Here is an 18199-nt window from a genome sequence, read left to right as displayed (position 1 = left end):
CTCCCACACAGGTGCAAGGGCCCAAGGACTTGGGCCATGATCTACTGCTTTCCCAGGCCATAGCAGAGAGCTGGATTGGAAGTGGAACAGCCGGGACTAGAACCAGCACCCATATGGAATGCTTGCGCGTCAGGCCAGGGCATTAACCCACTGCACCACAGTGCTGGCCCCTTTGACATTTACTTTAACCTAGTTTTCTTTGTTGTCATTTCAATATTTATGTACAAACACATAAAAAATTCAAAATAGGGATATTCAAGTGGTGTGTAGATTGTTTTTATTGTGAAGTATAGCTGCAACAAAAGGAGATTTTATAATATATTTTGTCTCTATGAACATGAAAGAGTTGAAAATCTGTGTTGGAAAGCACTCTCGACTATACTGTGAAACAAGAAATTTTAACAGCTCGAAGGATCAATTAGAGTGGATTGTGCCAAAAATACATATTCAAAAAATCTCTAAATATGCATGTATATAATTGAAACTATGATTGTTTGTCTTATCAATTACCATTGTACTATGGAAGAAAGGATCAGCAGCTTCAAAAACTCTTATTTGAGAATTGGGAAGTTAAACACAAGCAACACAAACTTCTGACTTAAAGGAGGCTATAACAAACAATTCAGATAGTTTTGTCCTGTTCTCTGTGATGTCTCTAAACACAATTTTCATTTGGGAATGAATAAATACAGTATATACATACATTGAAAATGATCAGAGAAGAATTACAGAAAGTCATGTGCCCCGAGGGCCTGGTTTCCGCCACTCAACCCCAATTGGTATGGCCTGGATACTCACACACCTGGGAGCTTTTAAGTTCCATTACAGAACTTCTAAGAAAACAGTCACCACGTGCCAACGTTTCAGTCGCCAACAGACTGCATATACAACAGTGGTCCCATCAGAGGATGGGAATGATACTGTCCACCATCTAGTGACACTGCAGTGCACGCCGTGTCTAGGAGCATGCAGGAGTTCACACAGAACCCTGGCCACCAGGCAGGACATGTCACAGAGGGAACGGAGGGCCTAGGGGAGTGTGCAGCCAACGACCAGGTGTTCCTTTTACAGGACACGTATTAAGATTTCCAGATGCCTTGGAGACTTGTCTGATCTGTTTCTAGCTTATTCCTACCAGGTGGCTGCTCTAGGAGAGTTCTGACCATCAGTAAAGTTAGATTCAGTGTGAGTCAAGGCAACTGAACCACATCTGTGAAGTAGAAGTTTACTACTTAGAGATGTCAGAAGAGGGCCCTATGCCCCTGGGTCAGTGGGAAGGGAAAAGCTCTCAGACAGTCAACTCCATGGCGTCCACGGGACAGGTGAAAGTGAAGGTAGGAGGGGGGCGAGTGAGACCAGGAGGAAGGGGCGGGGCCGGGCGTGCGGCGCTTGCGCAGTACGTGCTGCGTCACCAAGCGGCAGAAGTAGCAACTACGAATTCTGGACGTCGGCGAAGGCCGAGTCCATGCAGAGTGGGGCTGCCCTGAAGAGTGGGGCGGCGGCCACGGCCAGGAAGAGTAGGGCGGCCATGAACAGCAGGGAGGCTGTGACGGTGGCAGCCATGAGTCCTGGCAGGCTCCAGCGTTGGAAGCGAGGAAGTGTGGGGAGGAGGCAATGTTGAGCGTGGGAAGATGGCGGCCGCGGTGGTCAAACAACGGGCGCTGAGCGTGGGCCCAGCGGCGGTGGGGGCGAAGTTAGACCTCAGGCGTCTGTGTGGTGAGGAAGCCTGGGGCTGCCGTGGGGGAGCCTGGGACTGCAGCAGAGGTGGTGGCCACGGCGCTGGCCTGTGGAGCTGACTTGTGACTGCGTTTATCTTTGAGGCAGTGACAGATCTAGGGCCTACCTCAGTGGAGTGCAGTCGCAGCATCTGCTGGCAGCAGGCCTCTTGGAGTCCCAGTGGCAGAGGCTCAGACGTGAGAAGAAGTGGCTGGAGTCGGCCGGGCCCTGGAGGACACGGGGCTGGAGCTGGACCTGGAAGTGATACCAAAGTTCAACAACGACGTCTCCGAGTTTCAGATGCTGCTCAGTGTTGGCTTAACCTGGCCAGCTGTGCCTTCCTCCTGGACAGGAGCAGCAGGTGAGTCAGTCCGGTCGGACTGACGCTGTCAGCAGCCTGGGGCATCAAGGTTAAGGGAAGGGACCCCCAAGCCCTGCAGGCAGTGAGGTGGGCCTCTGTCCCACAGCAGAGAGGGTCCGCATATATGGGGAGAAATCTGGGGTCTGAGGGCGCCTACAGGAGAATTAGGGGCCACAGAGACAGGAGGGGCAGAAGGGATATTGGGGACTGGGTTTCTCTGGGGTTCTGCAGGAAATCAGGGGCCGATAAGACTTGGGTGTGGCGGCATGGAAGGTAGACCTGGAAGGAAAGCCATGTGCTGTTGGCAAAGAGTAAAACCCCAGCACTTCTGGATTTGAAAGACTGAGAAAAAGGTCGGTGTTTAGAGTGCAGGACCAAGGTCAACAGCACTGGAGGGAAACTCTGGGGGAGCGTTTGGTGCCTTGGAAGAGCTGGGAGACGGGAGAATATGTTTGTGTATGTCTCCATCCGAGGATAGATAGGAAAAGGGAAGAATATTATTGCTGAAAGCAGATGACTTTTGCAAGAGCCATAGCAGGGATGCATGGGATATGTGAGATGGGGCCTGTGGAAAATCCTTGGGAAAAGTGGGGGAAAGGAGAATTTGGGAGGAGGATCTTTCTGAAAGGACTGGAGCATGAGTGCAGTGTTAATTAGGAAACTTCAAGAAAGGTCTCCAGGATATTGGGATTCGAGAGGGAGCTTACCTGAAAGAAAACTGGGTTGATAAGGCATTTGAGAAAATGGAGAATTTGACTTAGGCTGAGAATGAAACCTTTTTTGGCTTGTGGTCACTTTGTAGGACTGAATTGGGGCAGAACACTCTGGCTCATTAAAGGAGTGTTTCTTGGCTTTGGAAGAGTTATCTGTTATTTGAAAGCTTTTTTTTTTCTAATTACTTTAAATAATGCCAGGAGCAACATGATTGTACTTGAAAAAGTTTGTGGGAAGAAAAATTGTACATTTGTTTTGGTATAAAAATTTTTTGATAATCCATGCATGGCTTTGTCATGATACATATTTTCCATAAACATTTTACACATGGTAATTTAATGTTATCTAATATTCTGAAGCTTTTTATCATGTTAGAATTTATGCTCACTTGTTGCTAAAATTCATTTGACAGTGCAAAATGCCCAACGGGAAGGCCATGGTACTTCTGTCAGCATTATTCTGGGTACTGAAAACACTGACCAGAGATAACACAATGCAGGTATAAGCCAATCTCATTGAAATCTTCAATTTGTAAGTTTTATGGCTTTTAAACACTATGAGTTTAAGTTGTCACATTGGCTACTGGAAAAATTGCTCTTTATTATTTGATGTGAGGAACACATATGTATGTGTCTATCTATGTATGTGTACATATAGCAAACTGAGGAATATGTACATGCCTGTGTATGTGCATATATGTACGTATATGTAGCAGACTGCCTGGGTTTCATTTCTGACTCCATCATGCATCTCCTATGTGACTAAGGGAAAGTTACTCAGGGCATGTCTGTCATGTCTTAACTGAGAAGTAGAGATAACCAAAGTTAAAGCCCCAGAAAGCTGTGATGAGGATCAAAAAGGTTAAGGTGTGTAGATCCCTCAACCAAGCACCTGGCACAAGCCTGCAAGAAGTGCTAGTAAGGACCACCATTTTTACTATAGCTGTGCATTACCAGATTAACCTCTGAAAGAGGTAAATGTTCCTAAATGTAAATTCATGAACTCTTGACATCTTAAATTCTATAAAAGGCACTGGGCCTATAAATAACTGTGCTTTCATCAATTATTGAAGTATGTGAGTTCAAAATTGTTTACTAAGATTTTGCTAGAAATTAAATTACTTAGAATAAGGAATAATTCTAACAAGTATATGGTAACCAAAATTAAGAGCAAAGGTATGGAATATAAGAGATATGTTTTGAATAAAGGAAAAAGTAATATTTGTCCTAAAGTATAATGGTGTTTGGCATGGAGAAAAAAAATAGGACAATCAGCTGAGGAAAATATAAAGTGTTGTAGATTTGTGGTAGATTGGCTGAGGTTATCATGGAATTGGCCAGATGAGTTTCTGGAAATTGAGAGCATTAATACAAAAGGCACATTGACATGAAGTTAGAATTTTGTCCTACATGTTAATGTTAAAACAACCAGGTTTTCTGTTAGGAAAAAAGTTGACAAGAAGTTTTGATCTTTTATTTTTGAACTCTGCTTTTAGAGTTTTTCAACCCGTCTTTGTAATTTTCCATGTTGCAACTTTTCTTTTTTTTTTTTTTTACAGTTTGCATTTAGTTGGAGACTTCCTCAGTTTGTCAGTCAGCTCCTGTAGCTTAAAAGTTTAGAGAGCAGGGTTATTTGATTCTGACCTCTAGCTTTTCTTAAGGTATTTAAATTGTTCCAAGAAGTAGGGTGAATATGAGTCTAATTCTATTCCAGGGTTTCTTCTTTGCTGTTTTAGTAACTGAGCTAGGAAATGAGAACTTCAAGTGTAGCACATCTTGGGTTCTCTGATATTGTTTTTAACTTTTATTTAATAAATATAAATTTCCAAAGTACAGCTTTTGGATTATAGTGGCTTTCCCCCACATAACTACCCTCCCATCCACAACCATCCCATCTCTCATTCCCTCTCCCATCCCATTCACATCAAGATTCATTTTCAATTATGCTTATATACAGAAGATCAGTTTAGTATATACTAAGTAAAGATTTCAATAATTTGCACCCACACAGAAACACAAAGTATAAAGTAATGTTTGAGTACTATTTATACCATTAATTCACATAGTACAACACATTAAGGACAGAGATCCTACATGGGGAGTAAGTGCACAGTGACTCCTGTTGAAATTTAACAATTGACACTCTTATTTACGACATCAGTAATCACCCAAGGCTCTTGTCATGAGCTGCCAAGGCTATGGATGCCTCTTGAGTTCGCCAACTCTGATCTTTTTTAGACAAGGTCATATTCAAAGTGGAAGTTCTCTCCTCCCTTCAGAGAAAGGTACCTCCTTCTTTGATGGCCCATTCTTTCTGCTGTGATCTAACTCACAGAGATCTTTCATTTAGGTTATTTTTTGTCAGAGTTTCTTGGCTTTCCATGCCTGAAATACTCTCATGGGCTTTTTAGCCAGATCCAAATGCCTTAAGGACTAATTCTGAAGCCAGATTGCTGTTTAGGACATCTGCCATTCTATGAGTCTGCTGTGTATCCCGCTTCCCATGTTGGATTGTTCTCTCCTTTTTAATTTTATCAGTTAGTATTAGCAGACACTAGTCTTGTTTATGTGATCCCTTTGACACTTAATCCTATCATTGTGATCAATTATGAACTGAAGCTGATCACTTTGACTAGTGAGATGGCATTGGTACATGTCACCGTGATGGGATTGAATTGGAATACCCTGGCATGTTTCTAGCTCTACCATTGGGGGTAAGTCTGATTGAGCATGTGCTGAACTGTACATCTCTTCCCTTTCTTATTCCCACTCTTATATTTAACAGGGATCACTTTTCAGTTAAATACCTAAGAATAATTGTGTGTTAATTACAGAGTTCAACCAATGGAATTATGTAGAACAAAAAAATACTAAAAGGAATAAAGTAGTAAATGTTCCTCAACAATCAGGACAAGGGCTGATCAAGTCATTGTTTCTCATAGTGTCCATTTCACTTTAACAGGTTTCCTTTTTGGTGATCGGTTAGTTCTCACCAATCAGGAGAACATATGATATTTGTCCCCTGGGGACTGGCTTATTTCACTCAGCATGATGTTTTCCAGATTCCTTCATTTTATTGCAAATGACCGGATTTCAGTGGTTTTTTTTACTGCTGTATAGTATTCTATAGAGTACATGTCCCATAATTTCTTTATCTAGTCTACTATGGATGGACATTTGCATTGATTCCAGGTCTTAGCTATTGTGAAGTGAGCTGCAATAAACATTAAGGTGCAGACAGCTATTTTATTTGCCAATTTAATTTCCTTTGGGTAAATTCCAAGAAGTGGAATGGCTGTGTTGTATGGTAGGGTTATATTCAGGTTTCTGAGGAATCTCCAGACTGACTTCCATAGTGGCTTGACCAGTTTGCATTCCCACCAACAGTGGGTTAGTACCTCTTTTTCCCCACATCCTTGCCAGCATCTGTTGTTGGTAGATTTCTGAATGTGAGCCAATCTAACTGGGGTGAGGTGAAACCTCATTGTGGTTTTGATTTGCATTTCCCTGATGATCCTGAACATTTTTTCATATGTCTGTTGCCTATTTGGATTTCTTCACCTGAAAAATGTCTATTGAAGTCCTTGGCCCATCTTTTAAGTGGGTTGTTTGTTTTGTTATTGTGGAGTTTCTTGATCTCTGTGTAGATTCTGGTTATTAATCCTTTATATGTTGCATAGTTTGCAAATATTTTTTCCTGTTGTGTTGGTTGCCTCTTCACTTTCCTGACTGTTCCTTTTGCAGTACAGAAACTTCTCAATTTGATGTAGTCACAATTGTTAATTTTGACTTTCACTGCCTGTGCCTCTGGGGTATTTTCCAAGAAGTCTTTGCCTGTGCCTATATCTTGCATGGTTTCTCCAATGTTCTCTAATAATTTGATGGTGTCAGGTCATAGATTTAGATCTTTAGTCCATGTTGAGTGGATTTTTGTGTAAGGTGTAAGGTAGGGGTCTTGCTTCATGCTTCTGCATGTGGAAATCCAGTTTTCCCAGAAGCATTTATTTAATAGAGTGTCCTTGCTCCAGGAATTGGTTTTAGATCCTAAGTTGGCTGTAGATGTTTGGATTGATTTCTGGTGTTTCTATTCTGTTCCATTGGTCTATTCATCTGTTTCTGTACCAGTACCATGCTGTTTTGATTATAACTGCCCTGTAGTATGTCCTGAAATCTGGTATTGTGATGCCTCCGGCTTTGTTTTTGTTGTACAAGATTGCTTTAGCTATTCGAGGTCTCCTGCATCTCCATATGAATTTCAGCATCTTTTTTTCCATATCTGAGAAGAATGTCTTTGGTATTTTGATTGGTATCACATTGAATCTATAAATTGCTTTTGGGAGAATGGACATTTTGATGATATTGATTCTTCCAATCCATGAGCATGGGAGATTTTTCCAATTTTTGGTATCCTCTTCTATTTCTTTCTTTAAGGTTTTGTAATTCTCATCGTAGAAATCTTTGACATCCTTGGTTAAGTTTATTCCAAGCTATTTGATTGTTTTTGTAGCTATTGTGAATGGGATTGATCTTAGCAGTTCATTCTCGGCCATGGTATTTCCAGTGTATACAAATGCTGTTGATTTTTGTGCTTTTATTTTATATTCTGCTACTTTGCCAAACTCTTCTTTGAGTTCCAGTAGTCTCTTAGTAGATTTCTTTGGATCCCCTAAATAAAGAATCATATCATCTGCAAAGAGGGATAGTTTGACTTCTTCCTTCCCAATTTGTATCCCTTTATTTTCTTTTTCTTGTCTAATGTTTCTGGCTCAAAATCTAGTACTATATTGAATAATAGTGATGAGAGTGAGCATCTCTGTCTGGTACCAGATCTCAGTGGAAATGCTTCCAACTTTTCCCCATTCAATAGGATGCTGGCCGTGGGTTTTTCATAAATTTCTTTGATTGTATTGAGGAATGATCCTTCTAGACCCAATTTTCTTAGAGTTTTCATCATGAAAGGATGTTTATTTTATCGAATGCTTTCTCTGCATCTATTGAGATAATCATATGGTTTTCTTCTGCAGCTTGTTAATGTAGTGTATCATATTGATTAAATTGCCTACATTGAATGATCCCTGCATACCAGGGATAAATCCCACTTGGTCTGGATGGATGATCTTTCTGACCTGTTGTTGCATTCTATTGGCCAGAATTTTATTGAGGATTTTTGTGTCTATGTTTATCAGGGAAATTGGTCTGTAATTCTCTTTCAATACTGTATCTTTTTCAAGTTTAGGAATTAAGGTGATGCTGACTTCACAGAAAGAATTTGGGAGGATTCCCTCTTTTTGGATTGTTCTGAATAGTTTGAGAAGAATTGGAGCTAGTTCTTCTTTAAATGTCTGATAGAATTCAGCAGTGAATCCATCTGGTCCTGGGCTTTCTTTCTTTGGGGGGCCTTTACTAATTCAATTTCTGTCTCAGTCATGGGTCTGTTTAGGTATCCTATGTCTTCATGGTTCAATTTAGGTAGGTTGTATGTTCCCAGGAATCTGTCCATTTGTGATAGATTTCCCTGTTTGCTGGCATACAAGTCCTTGTAGTAATTTCTGATGACTATTTTTATTTCTGTGGTGTCTGTTGTTACATTTCCTTTTTCATCTCTATTTTATTGATTTGGGTCTTTTATTTTTTGAGTTAGTTGGGCCAATGGGGTGTCAATTTTTTTTTCCAAAAAAAAACAGCTCTTCATTTTGCTGATCTTTTGTAATTTTGGGGGGGATTCAATTCTGTTGATTTCTTCTCTAATTATTTCTCTTCTCCTACTAGTTTTGGGTCTGGTTTGCTGCAGTTTTTCTAGATCTTTGAGATGCATTTATAGCTCATCCACGTGGTGCCTTTCCAATTTCTTGATGTAGGCACCTATTGCTATAAAATTCCCTCTTAACATTGCTTTTGCTGTATCCCATAAGTTTTGATATGTTGTATTGTTATCCTCATTTACTTTCAGAAAGTTTTTGATTTCTCTTTTGATTTCTTCTATGACTCATTGTTCATTCAGGAGCATGTTGTTCAGTCTCCATGTGTTTGCATACGCTCTAGGGATTCCTGAGTTGCTAATTTCCAGCTTCATTCCACTGTGGTCTGAGAAGATGCATGTTATGATCTCAGTTCTTTTGAATTTGCTGAGACTTGCTTTATGGCCTGGTATGTGGCCAGTCCTAGAGTAGGTTCCATGTACTGCTGAGAAAAATGTGTATTCCTCAAGTGTAGGATGAAAAGTTCTGAAGATATCTGTTACATCCATTTGGTCTGTAGTGCAGATTAAATCTGCTGTTTCCTTGTTGATCTTCTGTCAGGTTGATCTGTCTATTGCTGAAAGTGGAGTATTGAAGTCCCCCAATACTATTGTATTGGAGTCTAAGTCTCCCTTTAAGTTCCTTAACATATCTTTTAAATAACCCAGTGCCCTGTAATCAGGTGCATGTACATTTATAATAGTTACATCTTCCTGTTGAATTGAACCCTTAATCATTATATAGTGCCCCTCTTTGTCTCTCTTAACAGTTTTTGTATTAAAGTTTATTTTGTCTGATATTATGATGGCTATGCCATCTCTTTTTTGGTTTCTGTTGGCATGGAATATCTTTTTCCAACTTTTCACATTCAATCTGCATGCATCTTTGCTGGAAAGATGTGTTTCTTGTAAGCAGAAAATATATGGGTTTTGTTTTTTAATCCATTCAGCCAGTCTGTGTCTTTTAACTTGGAGTTGAGGCCATTAACATTCAAGTGACTGTTGATTAGTAGTGACTTTGCCCTGCAATTTTTCAAAGATATTTCTAATATGTGCTTTGAACTTCCTGTGATCTTTTACTGGGAGATTTTCTTCCTTTACCTTCTTTCATATTGATGGCCATGTTTCTGTGTTTCTGCATGTAACACATCTTTAAGCATCTTTTGCAGGGCTGGATGAGTGGTGACAAATTCTTTCTGTTTGCTATGAAAGGTCTTTATTTCACCTTCATTCACAAATGAGAGCTTTGAAGGATATAACATTCTGGGATGGCAGTTTTTTTTTCTCTTAGTACTTGGGCTATATCTAGCCATTCCCTCCTAGCCTATAGGGTATCTGATGAGAAGTCAGCTGTGAGTCTAATTGGAGATCCTCTGGGAGTAATCTGTTTCTCTCTTGCATATTTTAGAATCTTTTCTTTATGTTTCACTGTGGTGAATTTAATTACAACGTGTCATGATGAGGATCTCTTTGGGTCTTGTTTATTGGGGGTTCTATGTGCTTTTTGTACTTGGATGTCTCTTTCCTTCTCCAAACCCGGGAAGTTTTCTGCTAGTATCTCACTAAAAAGGCCTTCTAATACTTTCTCTCTCTCCATGTCTTCAGGAACTCCTAGAACCCGAATGTTAGTTTTTTAAATAGTATCCTGTAGATTCCCAACAATATTTTTTAGATTTATAATTTCCTCTTCTTTTCTTTGGTTTGACTGTATACTTTCCTGTGCTCTGTCTTCTAGGTCAGATATTCTCTTTTTTACCTCACTGATTTTGTTTTTAAGGCTCTCAAATATGTTTTTCCTTTGTTCTATTAAATTCATTTCATTTTGATTTCTCTTCAATATCTCAATTTCATGTTCTATTAAATTCCTCATTTCATTTTGATTCCTCCTTAAGATTTCATTTTCACGAGAGAGATTTTCTGTCCTGTCCTGTATGAATTTCTGTAGTTCATGCATTTGTTTTTGATAACTTCTAAGTGTTCTGATCATAAATTTTTTTGAATTCCATATCTTCCATTTCTTCTATCTCATCTTCATATTCTTGTATTGGTGTGTCATGTTCATTTGGGAGCATCATGGTGTCTTCCTTGTTCTTATTTCCTCAGTTTTTGTGTTTGTTCTTTGGCATTGTGGATATATTCTTTGGTTTCTTCTTTTTTTCTTGCTGTGGTGGCTTTTTTCATTATACTATGTCTCTAAATTAAGTGGACTGTCTGCTTTTGGTAAATCTCTAGAGGCTTGTGGTGGGTGTGGCCAGAGAGCTCTGTTCAGTTCTTCAGGGTTAAGGGTGTGCCAAAGGTTACACACCCAGGTTTGGTGTGGTAAATCTTCTCTCCCTCTTTTTTTTCTTTTTATTCAGAAGGGAAGTAATTCTGCTCAGCTGAGCTCTTCTCCTTGGTGGCAATCAGTGCCTGAACATGAGCCCCTGTGGGTATAATATTCATCTGCTCTGTCCCAAGGACCACACAAATAATCTGTGCATTCCTCACTGTAAGCTCAGATTCCCCTGCAATGTCTTTCACCGGGTAGCCAGTGTGGCCTGTGCTTGTGGCATCTCCCACTAAGACTGCTCAAGTCTCAGCCACACTGTGAGTTATACCACACACCCTCAGGTTTTTTTTTTTTCACTGTGCCAGTTCATAAGCTCCACATATTCACTAGGTCTTAGTCTCCTGTTATTACTCCCCACAAGAGTAAGGTTTTTCTGTTTGGCTGATTGCTGGGTACAGCCCCAAGCTGGTGCAACTGTTACGTATGTCCAAAATGGTGCCTACTCTATTGGCTCCTAGGCTTTTGTAAGGTGATTGGAGAGATAGAATCATGTCCATACTGTCCCTTTTATTTTTTCTCTCCTCTAGTTAGGCTGGTGTTTTTCCCCCACAGGGCTTCAAGCCTTGTTCCCTTTAGGCTCTTCCTGCCACTTTTCTGCCAGTGTCTCATGCTACTGTGGTTTTATCTCACTACTCTTTCCAGTGCTGGTGCAGAACCTCTCAACAGCTAGAGTCCCAAGCTGTGGGTACCTGTGCCCTCCACGTAGGTCTACCATGTCCCTCTAATTACGGAAGAGTTTCCTCTGCTGTTTTTCCCTAATTCTTCCCTGAGACTACACTATCTTCACTTTTATTAATCTGTCTTCTCCTCGACTATCAGTAAGTTCCCTTCTTATTCCACCATCTTGGCTCCTACTGATTTTTGAATATTGAACGATCCATGCATACCAGAGATAAATCCCACTTGGTTGGGGTAAATGATTTTTCTGATGTGTTGTTGGACTTGTTTGGCTAGAGTTTTGTACAGGATTTTTGCTTTTGTGTTCATGGGAAATTGGTCTGTAGTTCTCTTTCTCAGTTGCGTCTTTTTCAGGTTTAGGGATTAAGGTAATGCTGGCTTCATAGAAAGAACTTGGGAGAATTCCCTCCTTTTCAATTATTTTGAATAACTTGAGAAGAATTGGAACTAGTTCTTTAAATGTCTGGTAGAATTCAGCAGTAAAGCCATGCAGTCCTAGGCTTTTCTTTTTTTGGAGGATGTAGGCATCATTTACTATGCCACAGTGCTGCCCCTGGAAATGGAATTTTGAAATCCATGTATACAACAAATTTTTGAATTTTGTATGAAATACTTGTGTTTTGAAATACATTTATAATTTTAATAACATATCTTTAGTTTCATTCTTCCATGAATTGTCCAAAGTATAATCATATATATGTATTCTATTTTTTGCCATAATTTCAATATTGCATGCTGATCAGTGATTGTAACATGCACAAAATTTGTTTTGAGAAACAACAGATTTTTTTCTTAGTACTTGAAGGTTAACTAGTAGAATCTTATTTTATAAAACTTTTTACTATGATCTGTTCATTCACAGTAAGAACATGCCAAATTTATCTGTCATAGTATTGTTTTTGTAATATCAACTTGTTTTCATCAGATTAGTTCTTGTGAATACGAGACTGCTGTGAAAGTATATAAAAAATCACAGCTATTTTATCTTATTTGTGGACTGTAACTTTATGAATAAGGTATCACTCTTTTTTTTAAAGATTTATTTTATTTATTTGAAAGAGTTACACAAAGAGATAGAGAAAGAAAGAGAGGTCTTTCATCTGCTGGTTCACTCCCCAGATGGCCACAACTGCTGGAGCTGAGCTGATCCAAAGCCAGGAGCCAGGGGCTTCTTCTGGGTCTCCCACATGGGCACAGGGGCCCAAGCACTTGGGCCACCTTCTACTGCTTTCCCAGGCCACAGCAGAGAGCTGGATCTGAAGAGGAGCAGCCAAAACTAGAACTGGCACCCATATGGGATGCCAGCACTTCAGAGCAGGGCTTTAAACTTCTGCACCACAATGCCAGTCCCAGATATCACTCTTTATACCGTTTGTCTCAGTTGAATTGAATTATATTTTATTTGAGATTTATAGCAATATAGTAGCATTTTTCTTTTTGTAACAATCAGCTGATATAATGAATGACACAGTACTATTTGTACCAGGAAGTTCATGACTAACCGACCACTTCAGAGGGAACAAATGGTCATTGATGTGTTCCACTCTAGGAAGGCAACTGTTTCACAGAGATTTGGGAAAAACTAGCCACAATGTGCTAGACGATTCCTGATGTCATTTTGTATTTGGATTTAGAACCCATTTTGGCAGTGGCAAGACAATGGACTTTGGTAAGATTTGTGATTCCTTTGATTCTGTTAAAAAAATGAACCCAAACGTTGACTTGCAATACATGGCCTGTATAAGAAAAAGATCTCAACACAACAGCAAAAGGAGTGTAACAACAGAATGAAGAAGTTCAGGGGAACTACCAAAGCCAATGTTAGTGCTGGCAAAAAGCTGAAGGAATAAAGATTTTGTGATGACTTTATCTATGGTGATTTTGTGACATTTTCATAAGAATTAATAAACTGTAAAACTTTAAAAAAATGTGTGGAATGAACTGTGTATTTTCTATGTGGAGTACATGTGCTTTACTCAGTTAATGATCCAGTAAACACTACAAAGAAGAAATGATGACAGTCTACAATAACTACTTTGTGCAGCAAATACTAGAGTGTGGGGCAATTATTAGCTCAATCTCAGGCATAGCCATGGTCTGGCACTGTGGCACAAGTCCTGCAGGTTCCTGACAGCACAGGGGGGAGTCCCACAGAAGCAGGCTTGCCATAACCATTCTTATTTGGCTGCACAAGTGGAGCAAATGAAACAAAAAGGATATTTTTACTTTCCCAAATGTTTTGTCCCAGTCACATAATCTGTGTTAGCTGATCTTCTATAGGCATGACTAGCATGCCTCCCACATTCAGTAAAATTTTCATATGGTTTTTTCATGGCCTTTCTGGACTCTAGCACCACAATAAATTAAATCATCACAATAAATTCGTTCATACTGATAATTGTAAGACATTTCTAGAGGCGATTACTAACTACAAATGCAGGTTCACAGAACTCAAATTTATCAAAACTATTATTTTTGACAAAGCTCTCCAGTTTTTCCTTGGCATATTTCACTACATCTGAGTGAAGCTCAATCCCATGATTTATTCTAAAAGGAAGTGTGGCACAGCAGTTCAGCCCAGCTCACTGTAGCAATGTGCAGGGCCAGGCTCTTAAGAATTGGTGAGCTCCCTGGAAGCCAGCTGCTGCCACCACAATACCGCCACCTTTTTAAAATGCATTATTTTAAAATTGTGTTCATTGGGGCTTGCACTGGGCATAGCAGATAAAGCTGCTGCCTGCAGTGCTGGCTTCCCATATGGGCTCCAGTTCATGTCCTGGCTGCTTCACTTCTGATCCAGCTGTCGGCTGTGGCCTGGGAAAGCAGTCAAAGATGGCTCAAATGCTTGGGCCCCTGCACTAATGCAGGAGACATGGAAGAAGCTCCTGGCACCTGGCTTTGGATTGGTGCAGCTGCAGCAGCTTCAGCCATTTGGGGAGTGAACCAGCAAATGGAAGACCTCTCTTTCTTGCCTCTGCCTTTCAAATAAAATAAATCTTTTCAAAAAAGTATTCATGCTGGCACCACGGCTCATTAGGCTAATCCTCTGCCTGTGCTGCTGGAACCCTGGGTTCTAGTCCCAGTTGGGGTGCTGTATTCTGTCCCGGTTGCTCCTCTTCCAGTCCTGCTCTCTGCTGTAGCCCAGGAAGGCAGTAGAGGATGGCCCAAGTGTTTGGGACTTGCACCCACATGGGAGACCAGGAGTAAGCATATGGCTCCTGGCTTCGGATTGGTGCAGCACGCCACCTGTAGCAGCCATCTGGGGGTGAACCAATGGAAGGAAGACCTTTCTCACTGTCTCTCACTCACTGTCTAACTCTGCCTGTCAAAAAAAAAAAAAGCATTTATTTTTTGAAAGGGCAGAATTGTAGAGATGGAGAGAGAGAGAGAGAGAGGGGAGAATGAATCTTCTTTTCAGTTTCATTCCCAAGTGCCCTAAATAGCTTCAGCTGGGCCAGGCCAAAGCCAGGAAGCAGAAACTCCATCCAGGTCTCCTGTGTCTGTGGCAGGAACCCATCTGTTGAGCCACTATCTGCTTCCTCACAAGTGAATTATCAGGAAGGTGGATTGCTGTGTACACTCTAAGTGTCAGATTAACCTGATGTGCTACAGAAGTTACCCTACGATAACAATTATTTTGTGGATAAAAATAAGTGATAACAAAATGAGCCAGGCATTACTAGCAAGAATTGAACGTGTATAATTAACAGGCAAGTGTTAGTATGCTCCCAATAGGTATTTATTTAAATTATAATACCTTTTCTTAATTTCTCTAGCTTTCTGACTGCCATCTATTTATTAATTTAAAGGGAAAATTGTAAGAAATGTCTTGAAAATTGCTTTCTCTACACGTTTGCTTATTGTAGGAAAAAAACACAATAATGAAGTTATATTGAAGTAAAATTAACACTGCTGTTTTGATTTAGATTAATTATAATCAACTGTCTCTTAATAGAAAAGATAAGAGGAACAACAGGCATCATTTTAGACTCTAAAAATATTATAGTGTTCAATATATCTATATGATTTGGTAAATCATTCTCAAAGTTATACTCCTGAAGCAATGCTAGGATTTTGTTGAAGCTGAGGGGGGACAGACACTGGGAAGTCTTTTCCCTAATACCAGAGGGGCTTCATGCATCATTTGTGGGAGACTAAATTACCATAATGGACAACCTGGGTAAGAGATAAGGAGGGTGGTTGATAATAATTATAAATAACTCACTGAATAAAATAAAGTATTGTTTCCATTCAGTTAAGAATAAACCTGATTGAGTATAATAGATAATTGAACTCATGAGCTTTTCTAAATCATTTGTATTTTTCTAACAAGCTCCCCAAATTATATTATCTGGGGCTAATACAGTAGTCTGAGAGTGTAACATTAACATGATCCTGACCATGTGGCTTATATTCTCCATACTCTTATCTCATGGCTACACAATGGCTTCTGTATGACCAACACACTATCTGTGTTTCAGGAAGGAATAAAGAAAATGATTTTGCAGCTAAAGCTTCCTCCTTTATAATCAGCATTCTAACAAAATTATCTCAATGACTTCCACTTTCATCTTAGTTTTCAAGAAAATACATCACAACAGATATTTTTGCTCATGTATTGTGAATTACAGTAGCAGCTATTAAGCAAGATATGCTAACAGATTTTATGCAGGTCTTGTTGATATACATGAAAAAATATAGCAAAATGTTCAAAGTTAGCTCTGTGTTCTGTATTTAAAAATAAAATTAAAAAGGCAAAAATGAATTGAAAAATAATAATCCAATATTAATGCATTTGAAGGTATTACATAGAGAATTAACATTAAAAGCATAGGGCCTACAAATCTGATTACAGATGGAAAATAATTATTTGAAAACAGACAAACTGAAACAAAACAGAAGATCAAAATAAACATTGAAAATAAAAATGATTATCCTATAGTGTGCATACTTTTAGGTAAAAATCATTTTCCTAATATACAGAGATGGTGAATTTGGGAGGTTGTCAAGGAGTGTGGTGTGATGGGGTTGATAAGATGCTCTAACTTTAATAAGTTAGACATTTTAATTTAAGACATCAACATAGTGAAAAACAATCTTCCTTGCTGTTCAGTTATGTGTGTATTCACCCTTAAAGGCAGTGTATGGTATCATTTCAATCTCCACTCATTCATAGACATTCCTCCCATCAAATACATGAGTCTATCTTCATTGTCTGTTTCAGAATCAATAACAGTAATAACGTTACTGGTTTCCATTGTGTTACTGTATCCAACTGATATATATTGATTATAATTCTATAAAGTGCTTTTGTAACATTAAGTGTCTCATAGTGTTACATTCTATATACCATATTTATTCTTTGAATCATATATTTCCTCTATTTATCTTTCTATTTTTCCTGTACTTGGAGGATGAGGTCTCTGCCTGGTCCCTTCCATGGATGGGAGGGAGCAAAATGCCATCATGGCAGTTGACTATAGCAGCCATGTATATGGAGGGAAACATGGGCCTAACATTAGCTGTGAGTGAAGAGGATGGGACACCTTCTATGACAGATGTTGATGTTTCTATGTCTACCCCAAGTGGCCCATGGTGTCCTTCCCTCCAGGCCACCTGTTCCAGCTCTTAGTGTGCAGTGGGAGAGGGATCTGCAGGCCTGAGAGACAGCATAACAGCAGAAAACAGGGCCTTAGGGTGGAGGCCTTCTGACAGTTGGAATGGGGTATACATTCAAATATGAAGGAAAGTCTGGTTGAGAGGGGCCCTCTAGGGCTTGCCTTCAATCTCCCCTGGCTACTCATCAGGGCTACTCCTCACCACTGAGCCTCTGAGTCAAAGGAGAGAAGGGGTTGCTGGCTGAGCCCACCTGGCTGGTTTTTTCAGCAAGTCTGTCAACTGACACTGGTTCATTTCCAAAAATATATAATTTACTAAAAAACAGCATGCCAAACCCATGGTAACGAAGGCATGCTAGTTGAAATGGGGTTTCTGGAGCTGGGCTCATTAGCAGCTGCTCCTCTCCTCCCATCCTACCCAGGTACAGTGTCAGGCGCAACAGGGCTGTGACAGCAGATGTCAAATCAAGGTCAGGATAATGGTTCCCCTGATGTGATCTTATGTAAAATATGACAGTGACATGCACTGAGGTCCAGAACATGGGCAGCAACTGCTATCCATATGGTATAGAAAGTTCCAAGTTCACAAAGCTGATATGGTCCTGAAAGCATTCCTCCAGCCTTGGCAAATGGTGGTGATTGGAGCAGGCACCAGAACTGGTAACAGTGTGACAGGGGATCTGTCATGGCCAGGCATAGCCACATGGTCTTTATGGAGCCAGTAAGAGCAACACCAAACCAGAAGGCCAGACCATGGGCCCTCCCTGATTACAGCATGTGGAGTTTGAATGAGAGTTATATTCCATGCAAATCTCCCTCTTTGGTATCTATGATGTCCCTGCTGCCATCTGAAATACTGTCACAGCCTTCCCCACCACCTGCCCTTGCCACATCGGACATCCTGGCACTGATCCTGCCATCCATGCCACAATGTTACTTCCCACCACTACTTGGGTTGACCACATTCTATATCAGAGTAGCTGGGTTTGAGTACAGGCTCTATTTCCAACTCTGCTTTTGACCAGTGCATACTCTGGGAGGGAGCAG

General features: G+C 40.1%; 1 pseudogene across 1 annotated transcript; it reads left to right on the top strand.

The window, feature by feature from the left end:
• Positions 1–1355: 1355 nt before the first annotated feature.
• On the top strand, positions 1356–13435 carry LOC127486322 (small ribosomal subunit protein eS24 pseudogene; annotated as a pseudogene). Its single transcript, XR_016220012.1, has 4 exons — positions 1356–1716; positions 1825–2077; positions 3204–3290; positions 13021–13435. The product of XR_016220012.1 is annotated as a small ribosomal subunit protein eS24 pseudogene (transcript).
• Positions 13436–18199: the final 4764 nt, after the last annotated feature.

The sequence above is a fragment of the Oryctolagus cuniculus genome, chromosome 13, assembly GCF_051225735.1.
Source record: "Oryctolagus cuniculus isolate XC-2025 breed Fujian yellow rabbit chromosome 13, ASM5122573v1, whole genome shotgun sequence".
In the NCBI taxonomy this organism is placed as follows: domain Eukaryota; kingdom Metazoa; phylum Chordata; class Mammalia; order Lagomorpha; family Leporidae; genus Oryctolagus; species Oryctolagus cuniculus.
The sequence above is the reverse complement of the archived record's forward strand: the minus strand, read 5'-3'. Positions and strand labels throughout refer to the sequence as shown.